This window comes from Erpetoichthys calabaricus, chromosome 12, assembly GCF_900747795.2.
Source record: "Erpetoichthys calabaricus chromosome 12, fErpCal1.3, whole genome shotgun sequence".
NCBI classification, from domain to species: domain Eukaryota; kingdom Metazoa; phylum Chordata; class Cladistia; order Polypteriformes; family Polypteridae; genus Erpetoichthys; species Erpetoichthys calabaricus.
In genome coordinates, this window is record NC_041405.2 from 157,294,081 (window position 1) to 157,318,008 (window position 23,928).

The window sequence follows — 23,928 nt, forward strand, 5'->3', positions numbered from 1 at the left end:
TTGCATACACCAGGGATTGACCTGGCGTGAAAATGTGCATGCCTTTATGGCAAGTTTAGTTTTTATATATTGCGATGTGAGCGTGGAAATGGGCGTAGGCAACATTTTTGTGCGTACGCACCATTTATACATGAGGCCCCTGGACATTTATGTTCATCCATCTATCCAGACATATTCCAAACCCACTTGTTTATGGTGAGGTCGTGGGGCTGCCAATCCTTCAAGCAACAGGCACAAGGCAGGAACAGTCCCTAGACAGGATGGGGCACCAGCCCACCACAGTATTTATTTATTTATGTTTTGTGATGCCCAGAGCGCATACAACAGACAGTAGAGCACAAATTTTTCAGCATGATTCCTTCTCCCAGCCAGTCCTTCCGCCTCCACACGGGCTTCATCCACTTTTTCCCAACTCAGGCCATGAGAGTGGTGATGACTGGCTCCTTTTATAGAGCACCTAAAAAGTGTCCAAGTGCCCAATGAACTTCTTCCGGCAGCACTTCCAGGTGTGGCAAAAGTGCTGCCAAATAGGGCCCTGCAAGTGTCCAAGTGCCCCCTGGCAGAGGCCATGGGCCCCAGCAGGGTTAAGCTTCCATGCTCATGACCCATGGCCCCATTGGAAGCCAAGTGGGCTGCCCTCTACCGGTCCAGGGAGAAACGATTTTGAAAATACTCAGTCATGCCATGGTCGGGGCGTCCCAGCTGGGTAAGGACCCTGGCTGTCCGCCACAGTTTGTATTGCATTTTCTCACTTCTTCTAAGGAGACATTAAAAATACGACTTGACGTGACTTGACGTGACTCAAGGCTTTGTCTTACCTGATTTCCTGCTCCACTTTAATAAAAGAAAGCTGAGATCAGGGTGTCACAAACATGTGATTGGGAGGCAACTAAATGGCCTGAATAATAGCAGTTCCATGCCAAACCAGGGGGTGGCGAGGTGCACTGACTTTGTCTCTCAATCCTCTACAAACCATCGACAGGAAATCCCACATGGTTCCGGCACGTACTTAGACATCACTTTCAGATCCGGCGCCTACGAAGATGTCAACTCCGGATCTGGCGTCTATAATGATGTCACTTTCCGGAGCTTATGATGACAGCACTTCCGGTTCTGGAGATTATGACGACATAACTTCCGGTCCTGACCCTGATGACGTCACTTCTGGTTCCAGGCATGATGACATCACTTCCTGTCTCAGCAAATAAAGCAGGTATCTTTAACAACCTGCCTCAGTTCTGTTTTGGACTTAGGCATGTGAACAACTCAAAAACGAATTACCCATTTGCAGCCAGGGCATAATATATGGGTGGCAGCCCCAAACCTTTTTCAATGTCTTTTGACTATTATTGTGACAACTCCTCGATTTTTTCCTCTTTACTTCCCTGATTTTGACCCACGCCTGCCTCTTCACCTAGTTAATGCCATCGTCTTATAATAAGCGAGGATTTTTACAGCCTGCCCATAACAGGTGTGATCTCCCAATGGCCGATTTTTCCAAACCCTAATGCGCAGTTTTGCGGAGATAAAGACCCAGAAGTTTCTTCTTTTCTTTTCATGGGAGATGATTATGTTTTCTGCCTCCGTAAATTGACTGACTTCATAATAGCTCTCTTTCTCAATTGTGATAAGGTCAAATTACAATTTATTCAGTTCTTTCAGGACGATTGCATAAATACGATCAAGCAGCTCAGAGAGCAAAGCCAAAGAGAGAGTGCCAGAGCGGCGTGGATGTGGAAAAGAGCGATAAGCTAAATTTGGCAGCTTCCCAAAACGCCTGCTAATAACAAGCTGCTTAACTGTACGCTGACCCGTATCTGATTGAATACCAATTGGATCATTTACATTAATGCCATGAACCAATGAGGGGAAAAAAAAGAGAATAGCAGCTCATTTGGCAATTGAACAAATTACCCCCAATGAACTGAAATTGATTGCCAACAGCCAGATCCGCACCTCAGCGCACTTGTCTGATCTCCGGGGGGATGCCATCAGCTGTGCTTTGACAAGCTTTTGTCGAGTGAAAATTGCAGGAAGTCAGATTTGCTTTTGAAATTGGCCCTGTTACATTTCTTGATTCCCATTCACTAATTGTGCTCGTCAAGGGCTGTCATTTCCAGTGTATTGTACTGCGCCATGCCTGAGCAGCTCTGCCGAGGCTCACGATTGCTTTTGTTATCCCAGTTTTCCAAAAAAGAGGGGGAAGGCACTGGCAGGGTATTAAACTTTGGGCCAGACTTTGTCCTAAGTGTGTTTGTAATGCACTGGGAGGGGTGGGGGTGTGGCTCTGGGTGGGCTGGGCCCAACCAAAAGGGTCATCAGTTAACATTTTACCCTATCTTGACATTAGTTACCTTCCATATATGCAAATGCCCAGTCAAGAATGACTTCCCAGTAATGCCGAAGCTTTAAACAATGGCATCAAATTTGAGCTGTATCAACAATTATAATTTTTATATATAATTTTGAGTTATTACATTTTATGCTTTTGTTATTTTTTGTAATTGTGGTCGGTCCCTATAAGTGTGCTTTGAGGGTTGAGCCCCAAGTGGCGGGGCCACTCTGACAACACTACTTCTGAGCCCTCCCTCTGGCTATATACGTCTGCTGAGAAGGCTTAGGAGCAGAAGGTCATTCATTTAAAGTGAAGATCTATGAGTATGGCTGCCTGCTTTGGATTTACTGGTTTCGGCAATTTGATCGGTTTTAAAGATTCTGAATTCTGGATTGTGTTACAGTAATCCCTCGCTACTTCGCGGTGCACTTTTCGCGGATTCACGACTTCGCGGATTTTATATGTAAGCATATCTAAATATATAACGCGGATTTTTCGCTGCTTCCCGGGTTTCTGCAGACAATGCGTCTTTTTACTTCTGGTATTTGCTTCCTCAGTTGGTTTGCCCAGTTGATTTCATACAAGAGATGCTATTGGCGGATAGCTGAGAAGCTACCCAATCAGAGCATGCAGTTAAGTTCCTGTGTGCTGCTGATTGGCTCAGTGACGGAGTGCTGCATTTACCAGGAAGTCTCATCTCACTCATTCAACATTAACGTGCTCTTGCTACTGCATTCAGGGGATTATCACCTTCAATCGTCATCATTTTTACTGCACAGCATATTCATCACTATCATCATGTCATATATAGCTACGTGTACTTCGCTATACAGTAAGTGTAAACTTATCTACCGATTTCATATTGCTTAGCAGTTGTCCCTGTTATTAATAGAGTAAAGGGTGGGTTGTAAACAATACAGGGAGGGTTTAAAAACGTCCAAATACACGTTAAATAATGAAATAAATATGGTGTCCCTACTTCGCGGAAATTCAGTTATCGCGGTCGGCCTTGGAACCTATCTCCCGCGATACGTGAGGGATTACTGTATTGTAATTATTTGCTATGAATTGCCTTTAGGCCAAATTCTTCTGTCTCTTTTTGTCTATTATTGCTTTTGTTTGTTTGTGGGTGGAGCTCCAGGGGGCAGGGAAATCCTGATGTCACCACTCCTAAGCCCTCCCTCTGGCTGTTTAAATCTTCCGAGAAGGCTCAGGAGCAGGAGATCATTCATTTAAAGCGGTTGTTTGTAAGTACTGCAAATGTCTTGAGATTTATTGGTTTTAATGACCCACTTGCTCTGAATATTGGATGGTTTAATTTGCTTTATTGCTGTGGATTGTCTTTTTAGGCAAATCCTTTTTGTCTCTTTCGTCACTTCCCTGAATTTTTCTGTTGTTGAGAAATAAATATAAACATTCATTTCTTTCCATTTCTAATACAAACTGAGGGATTATGATCATCGCTTAAATTGTGGGGCTTTGTTAAATTTTTGAATATTTCATGTTGTTTTACCATCTCCTCATTTTTTAGGCCTGCTTCAGATTGAAGCTAGTAGGTAATAGTTAGGACATGGATGGGTTAAGGGAAGAATAGTAAAGATCATGGCGTACCTTTTTTGGAGCTTTCTGAGGCCTCACACCCATTTTGCCTTCATGAAAGACTCCACAGTAATGATAATGACAATGTTATTGTTATTATTATTATTAAGGATAATAGCTGGTCCAGTGCGTTATAAATTGTGGACTATTGGTCAAGCACTTAAATCAAAATGCAGAAGCAGTATTGCAGTCCACATCACCTATGTAGTCACTCACAAAAAGGGCATCAGCCTTGACACGTCCTTTCTAAATTATTTGTTGTATGTACAGATAAATGTTGCCTCGCAGTAAGGAGACTTGGGTTCACTTCCCGGGTCCTCCCTGTGTGGAGTTTGCATGTTCTACCCGTGTCTGCGTGGGTTTCGTCTCACAGTCCAAAGACATGCAGGTTAGGTGCATTGGCGATCCTACATTGTGGTTGGTGTGTGAGTGTGGCACCCTGCCCGGGTTTTGTTTCCTGCCTTGTGCCCTGTGTTGGCTTGGATTGACTCCAGCAGACCCCCGTGACCCTGTGTTAGGATGTAGCAGGTTGGATAATGGATAGATGGATAAAGCTGTATTCTGCCAGCATGGAGTGTGTGTGTGTGTGTGTGTGTGGGTGGGTGTGTTAGTGAATGGGCGACAACTCGACTGACAAGCAGACGTACAAAGAACATAAATATGTGTACATAAAAGTATGGTTGTAAGTTAGTAAACTCCCACTTTTGCATAGCGGCGTCTGCTGTTCAGTGAGAAGTAGGCAGCAAGGCATCCGAACAGAGTGAAAACACGCATCTATTTATAGATCCCTTTGACTTGAACAATAACAATGTAATGATGATGTTTTCATTCAAATAAATCTGTGTTTTGGAGTAGAGGTTACCTGCAGATACATACTATAGATACAACTAATGAAATGCATTTTTTTTCTCTCTTATTTATTGACTGACAGATGTTTAGAGAACAAAAATATATCTACTGTATATAAGGTGTGCCACTGCTGTGGAAGACATCCGGCATTGCTCCTGTTCCAAAGAAGGCAGGCGCCTCGTCACCTAATGACTACTGGCCCGTGGCACTCACGCTTCACATCATGAAGATCTGGTCCTTGATCAGTGGCGTGCAGAGCCCAGAAGATGCCCGGGGCAAACTTCTTGATTGTATGCCCCCTTAATGTCAAAGTGAATGGTAAAGAAGGCATATGAATATGATAAAGAAAGGCATATCTTATGTATAAACGTCTACGCGTGGAAGTGTGTGTGTCTGTCTGTCCGAAGTGAGAGGCGGAGTCGGGGTAAGGGTTCCACCTCAAAGGAAACAAAAACTCGGTTAGCCACTAATACACAAGCGAGGCCAGTACATCAGCAAAATGAAACTCACTTAGCCTCTGACAGACAACTGAGGCAAGCACATCAGCAAAACAAAACTCACTTAGCCTCTAATACACAAGCAAGGCCAGCACATCAGCAAAACAAAACTCACTTAGCCACTAATACACAAGTGAGGCCAGCGCATCGGCAAAACAAAACTCACTTAGCTGCTGATACACAAGCGAGGCGAGCACATCGGCAAAAAAAAACTCACTTAGCTGCTAATACACAAGTGAGGCTGAACATCGGCAAAACGAAACTCACGTAAGCCGCTAATACACAAGCGAGGCAGAACATCGGCAAAACGAAACTCACTTAGCTGCTGATAGACAACTGAGGCGAGCACATCGGCAAAACGAAACTCACTTAGCCACTAATACACAAGCGAGGCTGAACATCGGCAAAACGAAACTCACTTAAGCCGCTAATACACAAGCGAGGCCGAACATTGGCAAAACGAAACTCACTTAGCCGCTGATAGACAACTGAGGCGAGCACATCAGCAAAACGAAACTCACTTAAGCCGCTAATACACAAGCGAGGCCAGCGCATCGACAAAACGAAACTCACTTAGCCACTAATACACAAGCGAGGCCGAACATCGGCAAAACGAAACTCACTTAGCCGCTGATAGACAACTGAGGCGAGCACATCGGCAAAAAGAAACTCACTTAGCTGCTAATAAACAAGCGAGGCCAGCGCATCGGCAAAACAAAACTCACTTAGCCACTAATACACAAGTGAGGCTGAACATCGGCAAAACGAAACTCACTTAAGCCACTAATACACAAGTGAGGCTGAACATCGGCAAAACGAAACTCACTTAAGCCGCTAATACACAAGCGAGGCCAGCGCATCGACAAAATGAAACTCACTTAGCCACTAATACAGAAGTGAGGCTGAACATCGGCAAAATGAAACTCACTTAGCTGCTGATAGACAACTGAGGCGAGCACATCGGCAAAACGAAACTCACTTAGCCACTAATACACAAGCGAGGCTGAACATCAGCAAAACGAAACTCACTTAGCCGCTGATAGACAACTGAGGCGAGCACATCAGCAAAACGAAACTCACTTAAGCCGCTAATACACAAGCGAGGCCAGCGCATCGACAAAACGAAACTCACTTAGCCACTAATACACAAGCGAGGCCAAACATCGGCAAAACGAAACTCACTTAGCCGCTGATAGACAACTGAGGCGAGCACATCGGCAAAACAAAACTCACTTAGCCACTAATACACAAGCGAGGCCAGCGCATCGGCAAAACAAAACTCACTTAGCCACTAATACACAAGCGAGGCCAGCGCATCGGCAAAACAAAACTCACTTAGCCACTAATACACAAGTGAGGCTGAACATCGGCAAAACGAAACTCACTTAAGCCGCTAATACACAAGTGAGGCCAGCGCATCGACAAAATGAAACTCATTTAGCCACTAATACAGAAGCGAGGCAGAACATCGGCAAAACGAAACTCACTTAGCTGCTGATAGACAACTGAGGCGAGCACATCGGCAAAACGAAACTCACTTAGCCACTAATACACAAGCGAGGCTGAACATCGGCAAAACGAAACTCACTTAGCCGCTGATAGACAACTGAGGCGAGCACATCGGCAAAACGAAACTCACTTAGCCTCTAATACACAAGCGAGACCAGCACATCGGCAAAACAAAACTCACTTAGCCGCTGATAGACAACTGAGACGAGACATCGGCAAAATGAAAACTCCAAGGAGAGAGAGACTCGCTTAGCCGCTAATACACAAGCAAGGCGAGCACATCAGCAAAATGAAACCTCAGAAGAAAGAGTCACTCGTTTATCCACGATTACAGAATCATGGCGAGCACATCGGCAAAACCGTATCCCTTTTACTTTTCATCCCGCCGCTAATACACAAGCGAGGCGAGCACGTCGGCAAAATGAAACATCAGAGGAAATCGAAACTTGCTTAGCTGCTAATATACAAGTGATGCGAGCACGTCAGCAGAATAAATCCTCCTAGGAGAGAGATGCCCAGAGTAGTTCCTTTCAATTACCTGACATCTCTACATTTCATTTTTTTTTCTGCCGATTTCAATAGTTTCTAGGAGCCCAGGCTTTTTACAACACAGGCTTACACAGCTAGTATTAAATAAGAAATAAACAGTTTATTCAAATGAAATATTCATTTAAATTTGTTTCCCCAAATTAGATCTCCTCTCTGAAAACAATTGTAATACTCATTCATTCATTCATTCATTCATTTATTCATTTTCCAACCCGCTGAATCCGAACACAGAGTCACGGGGGACAATTGTAATACTTCATTTTTTTATATCATCTGCGAGGAATTCATTTTTCAATGCTGATTAAAGCTGGGTTGGTCAAGACACTCTTGTGACATGTAAGATCTGAAAGGTCAAGAACGGCGACCAAACTCCTGCACATGCAAGAATTCTAACATAACCCAGATTGACTACATATTTCTCTGACTTACCTTATTGGACTAACCAGAAAAAGAACACGAGAGATGAAATAAGTGAGATAAACTCAGTCTCAGAAAAACACTTCACTGCACCACCAAGGTTGGACAAATGACCCCTTAACACGTTCTCTGTGCATAAGAGATGGAGGGAGGGAGAGGGAGCGGAGCATCTCTCTCGTGCTTAAGCCCTTTTCAAGTGTGTTTGACTCATGGGTTCAATTTCCTGTCCCATGAGATATAAACATAGTTTTCATAATGTTTTGAAAGGAGAAGGCCTCTTTTCACTGCGTGGGGCCCGGTCAGGCCAGCTGCGAGCACTTCTAGCGCTTAGAAGTCATAGTGCTTCACTGAGAATGAGCTACACTATAATCATTTAAATTTGTTCATACTAAATTAAAATTATTTAAAGAAATAATAAAATTATTTTCAAAACAGGGCTCTCTTACAGAGCAACACTCTTTGGTTTGGATGCCCTCCCAGAAAAGGATGCCCGGAGTCACTGACCCGTCATCCCCCCCCTCACTCTGCAAGCCACTGTCCTGGACTATATGAGTATTCTTCAGGTAGACCACCTTGACCCACTGCAGTTTGCCTATCAGATAAAGACTGGAGTGGAGGATTTAATGATCTGTCTGCTCCACAAGGACCAATTTTTGAATAGATTTTCCCTCCCACTGCCACCATTCTTCCCACACCATCCCTTACTACATTAACGACTCCTACCATATCAACTGGAATGGCCAGTGACAAGTCCACCTCTGACCATCATTGTGCACAGTCTGTAACTGAAGACCAAGTAAGGATCTACACAAAGGAGTGAGTCCTCGAGTTCTTAAGGCCTGTGCTGACCAGCTTTGTGGTGTCCCCTGTCACCTGCTCAGTTTGTCCGTAAGGCTTCAGAAAGTGCCACCGCTGTGGAAAATATCCTGCATTGTTCCTGTTCTAAAGAAGGAAGGCACCTCTTCACCTAATGACTACAAACCAGTGGCACTTACATCTCATATCATGAAGACCTGAGAGACAATGCAGGACTATATGAGTTCTCTTGTTGTAGACCACCTGGACCCTCTGCAGCTTACCTATTAGAGAATACAATGATCTGTCTGCTCCACGAGACTGGACAAAGCTGACAGCACTGTGAAGATGTGGTGTTTGGATTTCTCCACCGCCTTCAATGCCATCAGCCATCCCCGTTAAGGGGTCAACTCAGAGATATGCAGGTGGGTGAGCCATGTGGTGTCCTGATGATAGACTATCAGTTGGGCAGACGGCAGTTTGTGAGACTCACAGGACAGTGTGAGCACCACAAGGAACAGGCCTATCTGCTTTACTCTTCACTCAGATGAGAAATATAACAGCAGGTCAGGTCACTTGTAAAAATTCTCAGATGACTCTGCACTTATGAGGGGTATTGATAAGGGGGATGGGACAGAGGAGAGGAGTCAGGGGGAGAACTTGGAGAATTGTTTGCAACTTAACATCTGGAAAACAATGGAATTGCTTATTGACATTCACCACAACAGACGGCCTCTGTGTCCGGTCAGTCACTACTTAAGCAGTGGATGTAGAAGCGGTGAATTGCTACTTGGGGGTCCGCATCAGTGAAAGGTTAGACTGGCCACATAACACAGAGGAACTACAGTGATCCCTCGCTATATCACGCTTCGACTTTCGCAGCTTCACTCTATCGCGATTGTTTCTCATACACGCTTACGTCACTACACATGCGTTTTCTGAGAACTTTTATCTCAGCCCCACGATGGCTCCTAAACGTGCTGCTTTTTCTAAGCCTTCTGACAATAAAACTAAGCACCGGAGGAAGATGCTTACCATCCAGGAGAAGGTGAAACTCTTGGATATGATCAAAGATGGCAATACCCTACAAGAGCCTCCTCACGCATATGAAAAGACAGTGCCAGCAACTGCCTATCAAGATGTTCTTCAGCCGCGCACCCAGACACCCACTGCCTACTCCTGGTACTCCTTCAGAGGAAGAAGACAACGACACACCTGCTGAAGATACTACACCATCTGAGGACTCTCCTACTGAGGTCGTGCCTTCATAGGTTAGTGGTTGTGTGTAAGAACTGTGTGTGTGTGTAATTAAATCCACAGTACAATAATAATAATATGATATTTGTAACTTCTAATATGTCTTATTTTCTCTTATTTTGTCTAATAAATTGGGTAATACGAGTGTAATGGTGACTAAAGGGTGTTATTTCATGTCTACAGGGCTCTAATAATGTTAAAAAATGTATTTAGAAGGTCGTAAACAGGTTTTCTATACTCTAACTGCGAAAATATTCGATTTATAAATAAAGAATCCTACTTCGCGAAAATTCATTTATCGCGGTAGAGTCTGGAACGGATTAACCGTGATAAACGAGGGTTCACTGTATATAAGAAAGGCAGTGCAGGGTCTTCTTTCTTAGGAGACGGTCGGTAGTGACATCCTTCCCATCTTCTACAATGCTCCGTTCGTGTGTCCTGGGTTTTAAATCACATGTAGCTCGCAAACCGTTTCACCTATTGACCTAAAATTTAAGGCACATATACTACGTGATGTCTACTATCCACTTTCAGGGTCATGATTGACCTCCAAGGTTATTCCTCTTTTTATTTTTATTTTATTGTAGAATCAACTCTCGGCAGCACGCTGCAAGGCGGCAGTGCGGCGCATGTGTACGGGCGCCGTTCTCATCCCTACCACCTTTGTCGTCACTCCCTCTAAATCTTCATATCTTAAATCATTCTTCAGGCAGGTTGAAGACTTAAGTACCAGCTTAAGTGAAAAATTAAAGAAGACATACTAAGTAATTGCAGCACAAACACTGACTTAATCAGTTTTAACGCGAAAAGATTCCGACGGAAGAAGAGAAGAAGCGGGCCGCTAGGGTGGAGAAAAGAAGATCTGCTCAGGAAGGAGCAAGAGCATCAATATCTGAGCAAACAAATGATAAACGTACAGAGAAAGAAAGGAATGCTCAAGTCGAGTGGATTCACGGCACGTTATCGTGCAGTGCTCCATTACTGGTATAAAGATATGCCTCATCTAAAGAGTGACATGTGGAAGACGAAGACATCAGGAGAGCGACGTCAGAAGAGAGCGCCAGCAACATGCGTCCATCAGAAAAGCAACTCATGAACAACTACAAGTGCTAAGATCACAAGCCGCCTGGGACATTCATCCTTGTCATCTTTACATTTTCGTAAGATTTTCCTAAAGACTATATATATCCAGACATTACTTTCCATGTTTTCTATTATGTTTTTCTCTACTGGTATCATTCTTGTGATAAATGCCATGCTGCTTTAAACTTTCTATACTTTGTCTTCATATTTAGATTGACTGAAGTAATAAGATAAATTTCTTTGAGCACCTGGAGCAGTGCAGAAGTGCCATATGATCTGAGCTGCCAGGTTTATCGAGCTGCGAACGAAGAGCTCTGTCCAGCAATGAACAGTACGTTAAAGTAAAACATTCACTGATTGATAAATAGCCAATAGCCAGGGATGTTGAGCCTTTGCATGTTTGAAAATATTCTTGGAGACCAAAGGTGATATTTAGATTAATAAAGTATCTATCTATCTATCTATCTATCTATCTATTAATAATAATAATAATGAGATACATCTGAGACATTGCATGTTGTTTGTGCCTATGATAAGTAAGTCTCTTGGAGTACTAGGGAAAGCGGACTGTGCGTGTGTTAGTCATACGGTACTTGTGTGGGTTAACGTGCTGTGTATACGTCTTTCATACGGTACTTTTGTGGTTAGGGTCGGTGTGTTTGCGTATATCTACAGTGCATCCGGAAAGTATTCACAGCGCATCACTTTTTCCACATTTTGTTATGTTACAGCCTTATTCCAAAATGGATTACATTCATTTTTTTCCTCAGAATTCTACACACAATACCCCATAATAACAACGTGAAAAAAATTTACTTGAGGTTTTTGCAAATTTATTAAAAATAAAAAAATTGAGAAATCCCATGTACATAAGTATTCACAGCCTTTGCCATGAAGCTCAAAATTGAGCTCAGGTGCCTCCTGTTTCCCCTGATCATCCTTGAGATGTTTCTGCAGCTTCACTGGAGTCTACCTGTGGTAAATTCAGTTGACTGGACAGGATTTGGAAAGGCACACACCTGTCTATATAAGGTCCCACAGTTGACAGCTCATGTCAGAGCACAAACCAAGCATGAAGTCAAAGGAATTGTGTGTAGACCTCCGAGACAGGATTGTCTCAAGGCACAAATCTGGGGAAGGTTACAGAAAAATGTCTGCTGCTTTGAAGGTCCCAATGAGCACAGTGGCCTCCATCATCCGTAAGTGGAAGAAGTTCGAAACAACCAGAAAATTCTTTGGTCTGATGAGACAAAGATTGAACTCTTTGGTGTGAATGCCAGGCGTCACGTTTAGAGGAAACCTGGCACCATCCCTACAGTGAAGCATGGTGGTGGCAGCATCATGTTGTGGTAATGTTTTTCAGCGGCAGGGACTGGGAGACTAGTCAGGATAAAGGGAAAGATGACTGCAGCAATGTACAGAGACATCCTGGATGAAAACCTGCTCCAGAGCGCTCTTGACCTCAGACTGGGGCGACGGTTCATCTTTCGGCAGGACAACAACCCTAAGCACACAGCCAAGATATCAAAGGAGTGGCTTCAGGACAACTCTGTGAATGTCCTTGAGTGGCCCAGCCAGAGCCCAGACTTGAATCAGACTGAACATCTCTGGAGAGATCTTAAAATGGCTGTGCACCGACGCTTCCCATCCAACCTGATGGAGCTTGAGAGGTGCTGCAAAGAGGAATGGGCGAAACTGGCCAAGGATAGGTGTGCCAAGCTTGTGGCATCATATTCAACAAGACTTGAGGCTGGAATTGCTGCCAAAGGGGCATCGACAAAGTATTGAGCAAAGGTTGTGAATACTTATGTACATGGGATTTCTCAGTTTTTTTATTTTTAATAAATTTGCAAAAACCTCAAGTAAACTTTTTTCACGTTGTCATTATGGGGTGTTGTGTGTAGAATTCTGAGGAGAAAAATGAATTTAATCCATTTTGGAATAAGGCTGTAACATAACAAAATGTGGAAAAAGTGATGAAGCGCTGGGAATACTTTCCGGATGCACTGTATTGTCGTAAATTAATAGACTTTCCATCACAAAAAAGAGTTGGGGAATGACTCCGTGTATTGTCCAGTGGATAAAGCAAAGAAAATAGATGCAAAATAATCGAAATACTTCAAAAAGCAATTAACAAATGGCAACAGAAAAATTGCATTTTTATACAGAACAAATATGGCTGGAGGAAATGATGTGGCAAGAGATGACGTCATAACGGATAGACGGAAGTGACATCATCATCAGGGGAGACCGAAAGTGAGGTTGTTATTGATGTGACGGAAGTGACGTCATCCTCGGGGGTAGGAAGTGACGTTTCCATCAGGGATTGATTGTGGAAGTGACGTTGGGTGGGAATCTGGAAGTTGTTGTGGTGAGTATATTTGATTATTTGTCTTCTTTCGGTCTGATGAAAAAGAGAGAGTGGCGAGAGTACCATAAATCCACCCTTCATCTTGCAATGTTTCACTCACCTCAGGGCTTGTTGACTGCCTCCTAAGCGCACGTTGTGTGACACTCTGTATGTGTGTGTGTTAATCTTAAAGTGCAACAGTAGACCAACCTGGTGACAAACTTGACAAGTACACTTACCGTTAAAGAAAATAGGTAAAGGGTAAGTAGAAGGAAATACCACGATAACACAGTCAGAAACTGTGTCAATGATCAAAACTGTAACTAATAGAATGAGTTTTGTTTTGGAAGATTTGGTATTATTATATTATGTTAATTACACAGTCTTATATGTTTTGTTGTGTTTACGCTGAGCCTAAGGGGACAGGTCCTCCTGAAGCCTACAGCTTAAGTCCGGGGCAAGGTTAAAAGAGTGTGGTGAGGCCTACACTTTTTTTTTGCTCAGACCATTGTTAGAGTGAATTTCTGACATTTGTTTTTGAGGTATTTCATCATTTTGAGTTTTTTTTTGTCTAAGCGGTATGGCATGTGGCCAATAAAACAAAGAAAACAGAAGAGTCAATAAGTTCCGTACTTAATGACATCTTGGCAGATATCTATATTTTACAGCATTGGGTCCAAAAGAAATTGACTGTGAAGAGAGGTTACTGGACAGCTGGGGTGTAGTCATAGAGAAGGGGTCAAAGGGTGAGTGGTGGTGTCATGTCCTTAAAGGTCCATGCGTTTCCGTAAGACAAGCACTCAGCTAATACCTTGTCTACACTGCCTTCAGAAAGTCTTCAGACCCCTTCACTTTTTCTTATTTTGTTTTGTTGCATCCTTGTGCTGAAACCATTTCAATTCATTTTCCTTCCCACATCAAACAAAACTCAATACCCCAGAATGACAAAGCAAAAACAGGATACTAAATGTTTTTGCCAATTTCTTCTTCTTTCGACTGCTCCCGTCAGGGGTTGCCACAGTGGATTATCTTCTTCCATATCTTCCTGTCTTCGTCATTTTGCTCAGTCACACCCGTCACCTGCATGTCCTCTCTCACCACATCCATAAACCTTCTCTTCGCTCTTCCTCTTTTCCTCTTCCCTGGCATCTCTATCCTTAGCACCCTTCTCCCAGTATACACAGCATCTCTCCTCTGCACATGTCCAAACCAATGCCATCTCGCCTCTCTGACTTTGTTTCCAAACCGCCAACCTGAGCTGACCCTCTACAGTTCTCATTTCTAATCCTGTCCATCCTCGTCACACCCAATGCAAATCTTAGCATCTTTAACTCTGCTACCTCCAGCTCTGTCTCCTGCTTTCTGGTCAGTGCCACATAACATAGCTGGTCTCACTACCGCCCTGTAGACCTTCCCTTACACTCTTGCTGATACCCGTCTATCACAAATCACTCCTGACTCTTCTCCACCCACTCTACCCTGCCTTCACTCTCTTCTTCACTTCTCTTCCACAATCCCCATTACTCTGTACTGTTGATCCCAAGTATTTAAACTCATCCACCTTCACCAACTCTACTCTCTGCATCCTCACCACTCCACTGACCGCCATCTCATTCACACACATGTATTCTGTCGTGGTGGTCCTACTGACCTTCATTCCTCTCCTCTCTAGAGCAGATCTCCACCTCTCCAGGGTCTCCTCAACCTGCTCTCTACTATCGCTACAGATCACAATGTCATCAGCAAACATCATAGCCCACGGGGACTCCTGTCTAATCTCGTCTGTCAACCTGTCCATCACCATTGCAAATAAGAAAGGGCTCAGAGCCAATCCATGATGTTAATCTCACCTCCTCCACTCCCACCGCAGACCTCACCACGGTCACACTTCCCTCGTACATATCCATATACTTCTCTGCCACTCCCGACTTCCTCATACAATACCACAACTCCTCTCGAGGCACCCTGTCATATGCTTTCTCTAAGTCCACAAAGACGCAATGCAACTCCTACTGGCCTTCTCTATACTCTAGTCCATTGTCAGGCAACCGGTGCGCATTTTCTAGGGGCGCCGCGAAAACTTTTGTAAAATGTTTAAAATTGCTAGTGTTTTTGAACTTTTGATTGATTAAAAAGATAATGTTTAAAAAAAATATTTTACGTGGAAAAACAGATAACGGTTAATCAGATTGTTGAATAAACGAATGGGCTATCCAGCTTGACGAAAGCACACACATTAGCAATAAAGCTCAGTTGCTGACATTTTTGAGGTTCGTTAATGCAGGAAAAATTGTGAATAATTTCTTCTTTTGTCAAGAACGGAAACAAAGAACAACTGGCACGGACATTTTTGAATTAGTCGATGAAAATGTTTTCAAAGTACAACCTGAGATGGGAAAATTGTGTCAGCGTCTGCACAGATGGAGCTCCAGCTATGCAAATCTTGAAAAAAGGATTCGTCGCACACGTTCTCGAGAAAAATCCAAGTGTCAAATCTGTTCATTGTATGATTCACAGAGAAGTTCTTGTTTCATAAACGGTTCCTCCCATCCTTGCAGCAACTCTAGATGAGGTCGTCAAAGTGGTCAACTACATTAAATCGAACACTCTTCGATCGAGGATTTTTTCAGCTCTTTGCGAAGCAATGGATTCTGATTACAAGACTTTGCTTTATCACACTGAAGTCCGATGGGTATGGAAAGGAAAAGTTTTAAATCGGTTTGTTTTCATGAAAATTGAAATTATATCATTCATTGATACACAAGAAATTGATTTTCCTTTCCTGATGAGTGATGTTTGGTGGTTGCGAGTTGCATTCTTGAGTGATGTTTTCGACAAACTAAATAAAGTTAATTAATTTAAGTTTACATGGCGCTCAGGAAAACATTATCACTATCTCTGGCAAATTAAAAGAGTTTAAGGAAAAACTTGGCTTATGGAATTTAAAAATCAGCAACTCAAACTTTGCATCTTTTCCGACGGTTGACCAGAATCCTTTAAAATTCCTTATCAAGCAAGAAATCGAAGAAACTTTGAACTTTTTATCAGCATCTTTTGTGAAGTATTTTCCTAATCTGGATGCTTCGGAAATGGAATGGGTAGTCAACCCATTCATGGGCTGTGAAATTAAAAATCTTGAAGGAGAGGAAGAAGAAAATTTAATTGATTTAAGAAACGATTTGGTTTTCAAAGGATTATTCGCTGAAAAGGAGCTGTCTGAGTTTTGGTTGTGATTGAGCAGCAAATTTCCTAAACTCAGTAACAAGGCCGTCGAATCACTGTTACCATTTGGAAGTGCTTATCTCTGTGAGCAAGGTTTTTCAACACTTACGGAAATGAAGTCTAAGAAACGCGAGAGACTTCAAATGATCGACAAGGAAATGCACGTCTGTCTTTTAAAAATTGATCCTCGCATCAATCTCATATGTGCTGAAAAACAATCTCAACGTTCACATTAATTACATTTAAGATTTATCCTTTGGTTCCTTTATTAATGTCTTTCAAACTTGTAAAATTAACTGTTTTTATTGGCGATTGTCCATAGATTGTGTCATCACGACTTTATTTATGGGCGGTCCCTCAGGTGCGCTGCGAAAGAAAATTTTTGGACTTAGTGCGCCGCAACTCGAAAAAGGTTGCCTTTCACAGCTCTAGTCTATACTAATATGATAGTTATAATTTTTTACTAACCCTCACCTATTCTGTTTCTCTTCTCGGTACTCAAATGTGGCACTTGGTGCCACTGCCCATCTGCCAAGTTGTTTTGCCTGCCTAAATTAAAGTCATCTCTGATGGATGATCACAGAAATCACTTGGTAGAGGGGTCCTTTAATTGGATTGGCTGGCCCAGCACTGACTCAGCTGTGGAATGGCCAATAGACTCAATAAACTCAAACCACCAACACCTGAACACCAGCAAAACCAAGGAGCTGGTGGTGGATTTTAGGAGGCCCAGACCCCTCATGGACCCCGTGATCATCAGAGGTGACTGTGTGCAGAAGGTGCAGACCTATAAATACCTGGGAGTGCAGCTGGATGATAAACTGGACTGGACTGCCAATACTGATGCTCTGTGCAAGAGATGACAGAGCCGACTATACTTCCTTAGAAGGCTGGTGTCCTTCAACATCTGCAATAAGATGCTGCAGATGTTCTATCAGACGGCTGTGGCGAGCACCCTCTTCTACGCGGTGGTGTGCTGGGGAGGCAGCATTAAGAAGAAGGACGCCTCACGCCTGGACAAACTGGTGAGGAAGGCAGGCTCTATTGTAGGCATGGAGCTGGACAGTTTAACATCTGTGGCAGAACGACGGGCGCTGAGCAGATTCCTGTCAATCATGGAGAATCCACTGCATCCACTGAACAGGATCATCTCCAGACAGAGGAGCAGCTTCAGCGACAGACTGCTGTTATTGTCCTGCTCCACTGACAGACTGAGGAGATCGTTCCTCCACCACACTATGCGACTCTTCAATTCCACCCGGGGTGGTAAAGTTAACATTATACAAAGTTATTGTCTGTTATACCTGCATTGTTATCACTCTTTAATTTAATATTTTCTGTATCAGTATGCTGCTGCTGCAGGAGTATGGGAATTTCCCCTTGGGATTAATAAAGTATCTATCTATCTATCTATCTATCTATCTATCTATCTATCTATCTATCATATAGTGCCTTTCCTATCTATCTATCTATCTATCTATCTATCTATCTATCTATCATATAGTGCCTTTCCTATCTATCTATCTATCTATCTATGGGAAGGCAGCTTGAAGGCCGAGGTCTCCAGGACTCTGAACAAATCCAAATCCTATTCTGTGATATCACCTACTGTTGAATTCCGCTCTTTACTTGTAATATTTCTGTAATATTTGTGATATTTATTGTACTAGACAAAAAGCCCGTTTCGACAACGTAAGATGAAACGGGCACGAGTTTGTGTCAGTAGTGTATGAAGAACAAAAGATAAGAAATAAATAAGTAAGTGATGTAATGATAATCAACTAAGAGGTTTGGAATATGTATGACTGTTGTGATGTGAGATTTTACATATAACTTGATGAATATTTTGTACTGTATATCTTTATTTGTAATTTAGACAAAGCAGTGTAATTTAGTGTTTACCCCCCCCCCGTTAGGAATGGTTCTGTTTGAATTTTACGACAGGATTTGGGGGATATGTGTTTTAAACCAGTTTGGCAAGTGTTTTTTTGCTAAAGTCATTTCTACCCCCGCAAATGGGCTAAGGTGTACTTTAACATACGGTTTGGTGGCAGGTGTTAAGATGTTCTATTTCCCCCATTGGTCTGAAGTATGGCTGTTTGGAATTGGCTTGTCTCAGAGGCCTTTAAGTACCATGATGTGCTATTGGCTCTCGGGGTTGGACAGAACATCTATAAATGTATGTGTTTAACCTCAGTATCTCTCTCTTACCAACCAACATATGATGAAGAAGCATCTCTCTTGCTAACCTGTGATGATGAAGAGAACACAATGAACAGCACAGCTCAGCAGCCATTTTGAACAGACATGTGGCTGATAGCTGAGCACCAATGATGCCTTAACTAGAGACATTTAAGTAACCACAAGACTGTGTGCTGCCTGAACTACACATCACCATTTAATCAGGTTGTATGGTTGCCAATATTCAAATGTACTTTGCATTTTGTTATTATTTATGAATATTATCAATAATACATTATTTTATGTGTAACTTAACTTCTGCTTCTCTTTTACTACATCTAATTGCCTGAGGTTATAGATATAGAAGGGAAGATGGGGATAAGTTATATACAATAATACCTTATAAACAGTGGTAAGTCTGTGAGATTAGGCATTCTAAGGCTACATATTAATAATGCAATAGGGGAAAGTAGAGCAATATATATTACTCTACCAAGACAAAACAATGACTTTATCACGGCAAAAAATACTGTACACTTAAAAAAGACACGCTATCTATGACAACGTTTTTTGTTTGTATACTGGAGGCCTGTCAGTATGCAAGTAAAGTTGTAAAATCTCTCTGTAGACTACATTTTTTGTGAAGACACTCTCACTGTTTGGTAGTAATTTCCCTTGATGTGGCCCATCTTTAACTTGCACCTTCACATCACTCGCCAGCTGAAAGTACTTAATAATAAAATGTTCTTACGTATTATTTTGAGTGTGAGGGTTGGCTGTGATCGGGGCTAATATCCTATGACTGGGCAGGAAGGATTTGGGATTTCAGAATAATAATCCCGAAATGCGTAGGCTAAATCCGCCACCTGCCGTGATGAAGCACATTTTCTCTTTAGAGACATTTGTATAAGTTGGAAGTGAGACGAACTTTGAAATGTTTAAGTCATTAATGTACCTGTTGAAGACAGTTGTATAATGCGTAGGCTAAATCCGCCGCCTGCCCCGATGTTGGGGTTGGATTTCGGTCTCGTAAGGTTTTTCGGGAAGCGGCGCAAAAGGCGACTGCGCATTCGGCTTCGAATGGACGTGAGTGAGTGAGGAGGCAGGTGAATTATGTATTAAGATTGAGGATTCCTTGTGTTCTGTTCTGTGTTTTGTGTTGTATTGACCTCCTTTTTTTGATACCCACTGCACACCCAACCTAACTGAGAAGGGGTCTCTCTTTGAACTGCCTTTCCCAAGGGTTCTTCCATTCTGTTTTCCCTATGACGATTTTTTGGGGAGTTTTTCCTTGTCTTCTTAGAGAGTCAAGGCTGGGGGGCTGTCAAAAGGCAGGGCTTGTTAAAGCCCATTGCGGCACTCCTTATGTGATTTTGGGCTATGTAAAAATAAATTGACTGTATTGTATTGTATTGTATCTGTGTTTTTATTTGAAACCATCTGTTGAATCAAAACTCTATACCGCTCTCAGATCCGGCACGATTATAATATGCGCTGCCCTCTTTGAGAGGCAGCAAAAAATAAATAAATAAATAAATAATCCGGGGCGCGAGTGACCAACACTACTTTTCTACTACAGTAATCCCTCCTCCATCGCGGGGGTTGCGTTCCAGAGCCACCCGCGAAATAAGAAAATCCGCGAAGTAGAAACCATATGTTTATATGGTTATTTTTATATTGTCATGCTTGGGTCACAGATTTGCGCAGAAACACAGGAGGTTGTAGAGAGACAGGAACGTTTTTCAAACACTGCAAACAAACATTTGTCTCTTTTTCAAAAGTTTAAACTGTGCTCCATGACAAGACAGAGATGACAGTTCCATCTCACAATTTAAAGAATGCAAACATATCTTCCTCTTCAAAGGAGTGCGAGTCCGGAGCAGAGCATGTCAAAGAGAGAGAAAAGCAAACAAATCAATAGGGCTGTTTGGCTTTTAAGTATGTGAAGCACCGCGGCACAAAGCTGTTGAAGGCGGCAGCTCACACCCCCTCTGTCAGGAGCAGAGAGAGAGAGAGAGAGAGAGAGAGAGAGAGAGACAGATAAAAACAAACAGTGAAAAATCAATACGTGCCCTTCGAGCTTTTAAGTATGCGAAGCGCCGTGCAGCATGTCGCTTCAGGAAGCAGCTGCACAGAAGGTAGCAACGTGAAGATAATCTTTCAGCATTTTTAGACGAGTGTCCGTATCGTCTAGGTGTGGGAACAGCCCCCCTGCTCACACCCCCTACGTCAGGATCAGAGAAACTCAGCGCAAGAGAGAGAGAGAGAAAAGTAAGTTGGGTAGCTTCTCAGCCATCTGCCAATAGCGTCCCTTGTATGAAATCAACTGGGCAAACCAACTGAGGAAGCATGTACAAGAAATTAAAAGACCCATTGTCCGCAGAAATCCGCGAACCAGCAAAAAATCCACGATATATATTTAAATATGCTTACATATAAAATCCGCGATGGAGTGAAGCCGCGAAAGGCGAAGCGCGCTATAGTGAGGGATTACTGTACACCACTTCAAATTAAGGAGACACACCAGCAAGAGCAGGATCAAGTTAAAATGATTATTGATAGACAATACACATTATCACCGGGACAACAACAACAACAGAAAACATTATATGCATAATATCGTGCTGCAGCGCTCCCCCTCCCCGCACAAATCACAACACAAACACTAGAAAACATACATTACTAATAAGGATTTTAGCAGATGGAAACCCACAAAAAAAAGAAACAATGAATTTATAGTTTTTTAAGTCTTATCTGTACAGAAGCGTTGAGCTCAGTCTATTGTGGGGGAATGATCTTATTCCGGGAAATGTATTGATTAACTGTTCCCAGTGCTGGCCTGTCAAGTCCTCTCCCGTATGCCTTCCTCCCGAAAGAAAAAATAATATGGCTTGCAATGAACCCGGGTTCACCTGACAGTATCCAAGAGTGTTAATCCTTTCCCTTGTGCCCTTTCCTGTTATGGCTTCCTCCTCCTCTCTCTTCTTTTTTCCCGCCACTTATTTACATACGGCTAGCTCCACCCCGTACAGTCTGTTGGTCCTCCAAGCAAAGGAGCTCCCCTCCCTCTGTATCAAGGGCTGGCCCTGCACATAAAGACGTACCACTAAAACAGGTATGGGAAAAAGTACAAACTTACAGGTACATAAACATATTCCGGTCGACCGTTACAACTCTAAAGCCAAGTCCGATTTTTATTAACTACACAATAAACAATAATGGGCGCCAATGACTTTTGTCAGTTTCAAGTCCTTTAAGAGACTATTGTGGGTTCTTCTTTTTTCAAGGAGGGGTACCAACAAATGTATTCACGTCTGAATTCCATCCATCCATCCATTTTCCAACCCGCTGAATCCAAACAAAGGGTCACGGGGGTCTGCTGGAGCCATTCCCAGCCAACACAGGGCACAAGGCAGGGAACCAATCCCGGGCAGGGCACCAACCCACCGCAGGACACACATACCAAGCATAATTTAGAATCGCCAATCGACCTAACCTGCATGTCTTTGGACTGTGGGAGGAAACCAGAGTACCCACGCAGACACGGGGAGAACATGCAAACTCCACACAGGGAGGACCCGGGAAGTGAACCCGGGTCTTCTAAATGCGAGGCAGTAGCGCTACCACTGCGCCACCACATCTGAATTAGTTTTATCATATTTAATTGTGTGAGTATTCTGCAGCAAAGAGACTAGCAAAGTAGAAATCCACTCAATAACAATACATTTCATTGAACTGAATGGATCGCAGGTTGCCTCCACTTTGTCGTCTTTGTTAAATTTGTGTTTGACTCAATTTGTCTCTGTAGATCTCCAAAGAAATATGAGCGTGTGCCCATATAACAGGAGCATATCCACAATAATTGAATTCAGGGCCATGAGAACTTCAAAAGAGCCAGTAGTGACACGGGCAGCAGCCCAATGCAAGACACAGTCACCAGTTAAAGTAATGGCCGCGCTTGTGGTAGTGTGGTATAGTGGGTTCACGGCTCCGAAGAAAAGCCCAGTTTTACATAGATAATCGGTGCACTCGCGGTTTAAAGAGGTCGGGTGTGGTAGTGTGGCCGGAGCAGTTCCTGTTCGCTAGGTGAGGTGGGCGTTTCCTCGCTTATGTGTACAGGTGAGGAATCGTCCACATCCGTAATTGATGCCGGGAGCTGCTAATCGCCACACCTGAGCCACGTCCCCATTCTACAAACTAGGAGCACGAGTGCGGAGGGGAGCAGAAAAGAAAAAAGAAAGTAGACGGAGGTTATGGGGAAAGAAGGCTGCAGGAAACTGAAAGAGAGCAAGCAAGCGAGCAAAGGGAGAGCCCCCAGGAAAGGGTGTTTGGCCTTCACTCGGTGGGGCTGAAGGAAGCGATCAAGGAGCTGGAGTGACCCGGATGGTGGTAGGCTTTGCGGGAGTCTTAGGAAGTGAAAGCCCCAGCGTGAGCGCCCTGGTTGCTGGAGAGCCCATGTCACGGTCTGGTGGAGCCCACCACAGCCAGGGTCCGAGAAGGTGAACAGACCAGCAGGAACAGTAGTGCGACTCCCCTGGTGCATAGCCTGGATGGGACAAGCAGGGGAGTTGCCAGTAGAAGAATGCACCGGGCTTTGTTTTAAAAGACTGCTTCCTGCCATTGTTTTTAACCTCGTTTTTATGGATTTATTTATGGGATTTTAACCTCCACCCTTTCACTGGTTTTATGGAATTATTTATTTATTTGAAGCACTGTACTATTTATTTGAACACTTTTTAAATAAAAGCATTTTGCACCTTTTTGCACCATCTCCTTGCTTTGTTGGGGATATCTTCACTGATCAGTTCATCCAGTGACATTATCGACGGTGTCGGGTTCAAAAGCTCCCAAAAAGGTAGGGGGAGCATGGAGCGAGAACCCACATTGTCACAGGGAGGTGGAAGTAAAAGGGGAAATCTCACCCAGACACAGGCGGAACGTACAAACTCCACATAGGGTCCAGAATTCAAACCTGGATCCATGATACAGCAGCGCCAACTCCCTTAGCACTGGACCCTTCATATAACACTAAGTAATTAGAAGTCATTGTCAAAGTGGCCTCCTGATGTACACGTCTGGAAAAGCAGAAAAAGAAACGTACAATAAAAAAAAAAACAAGACAGAGAACTCCCGGGGCCTTGGAAACAAAAAGCCAATGAGAAGAACTCCCCGTTACTAAGGAAATGCAATGAGAGCAATCAATAGTCCTTTCAGAAACAAGGCGTTGGAAACGAGACACGTAAACTCTCTTACATCTGGCATGGGGCCCCCAAGCATGCAAGGAA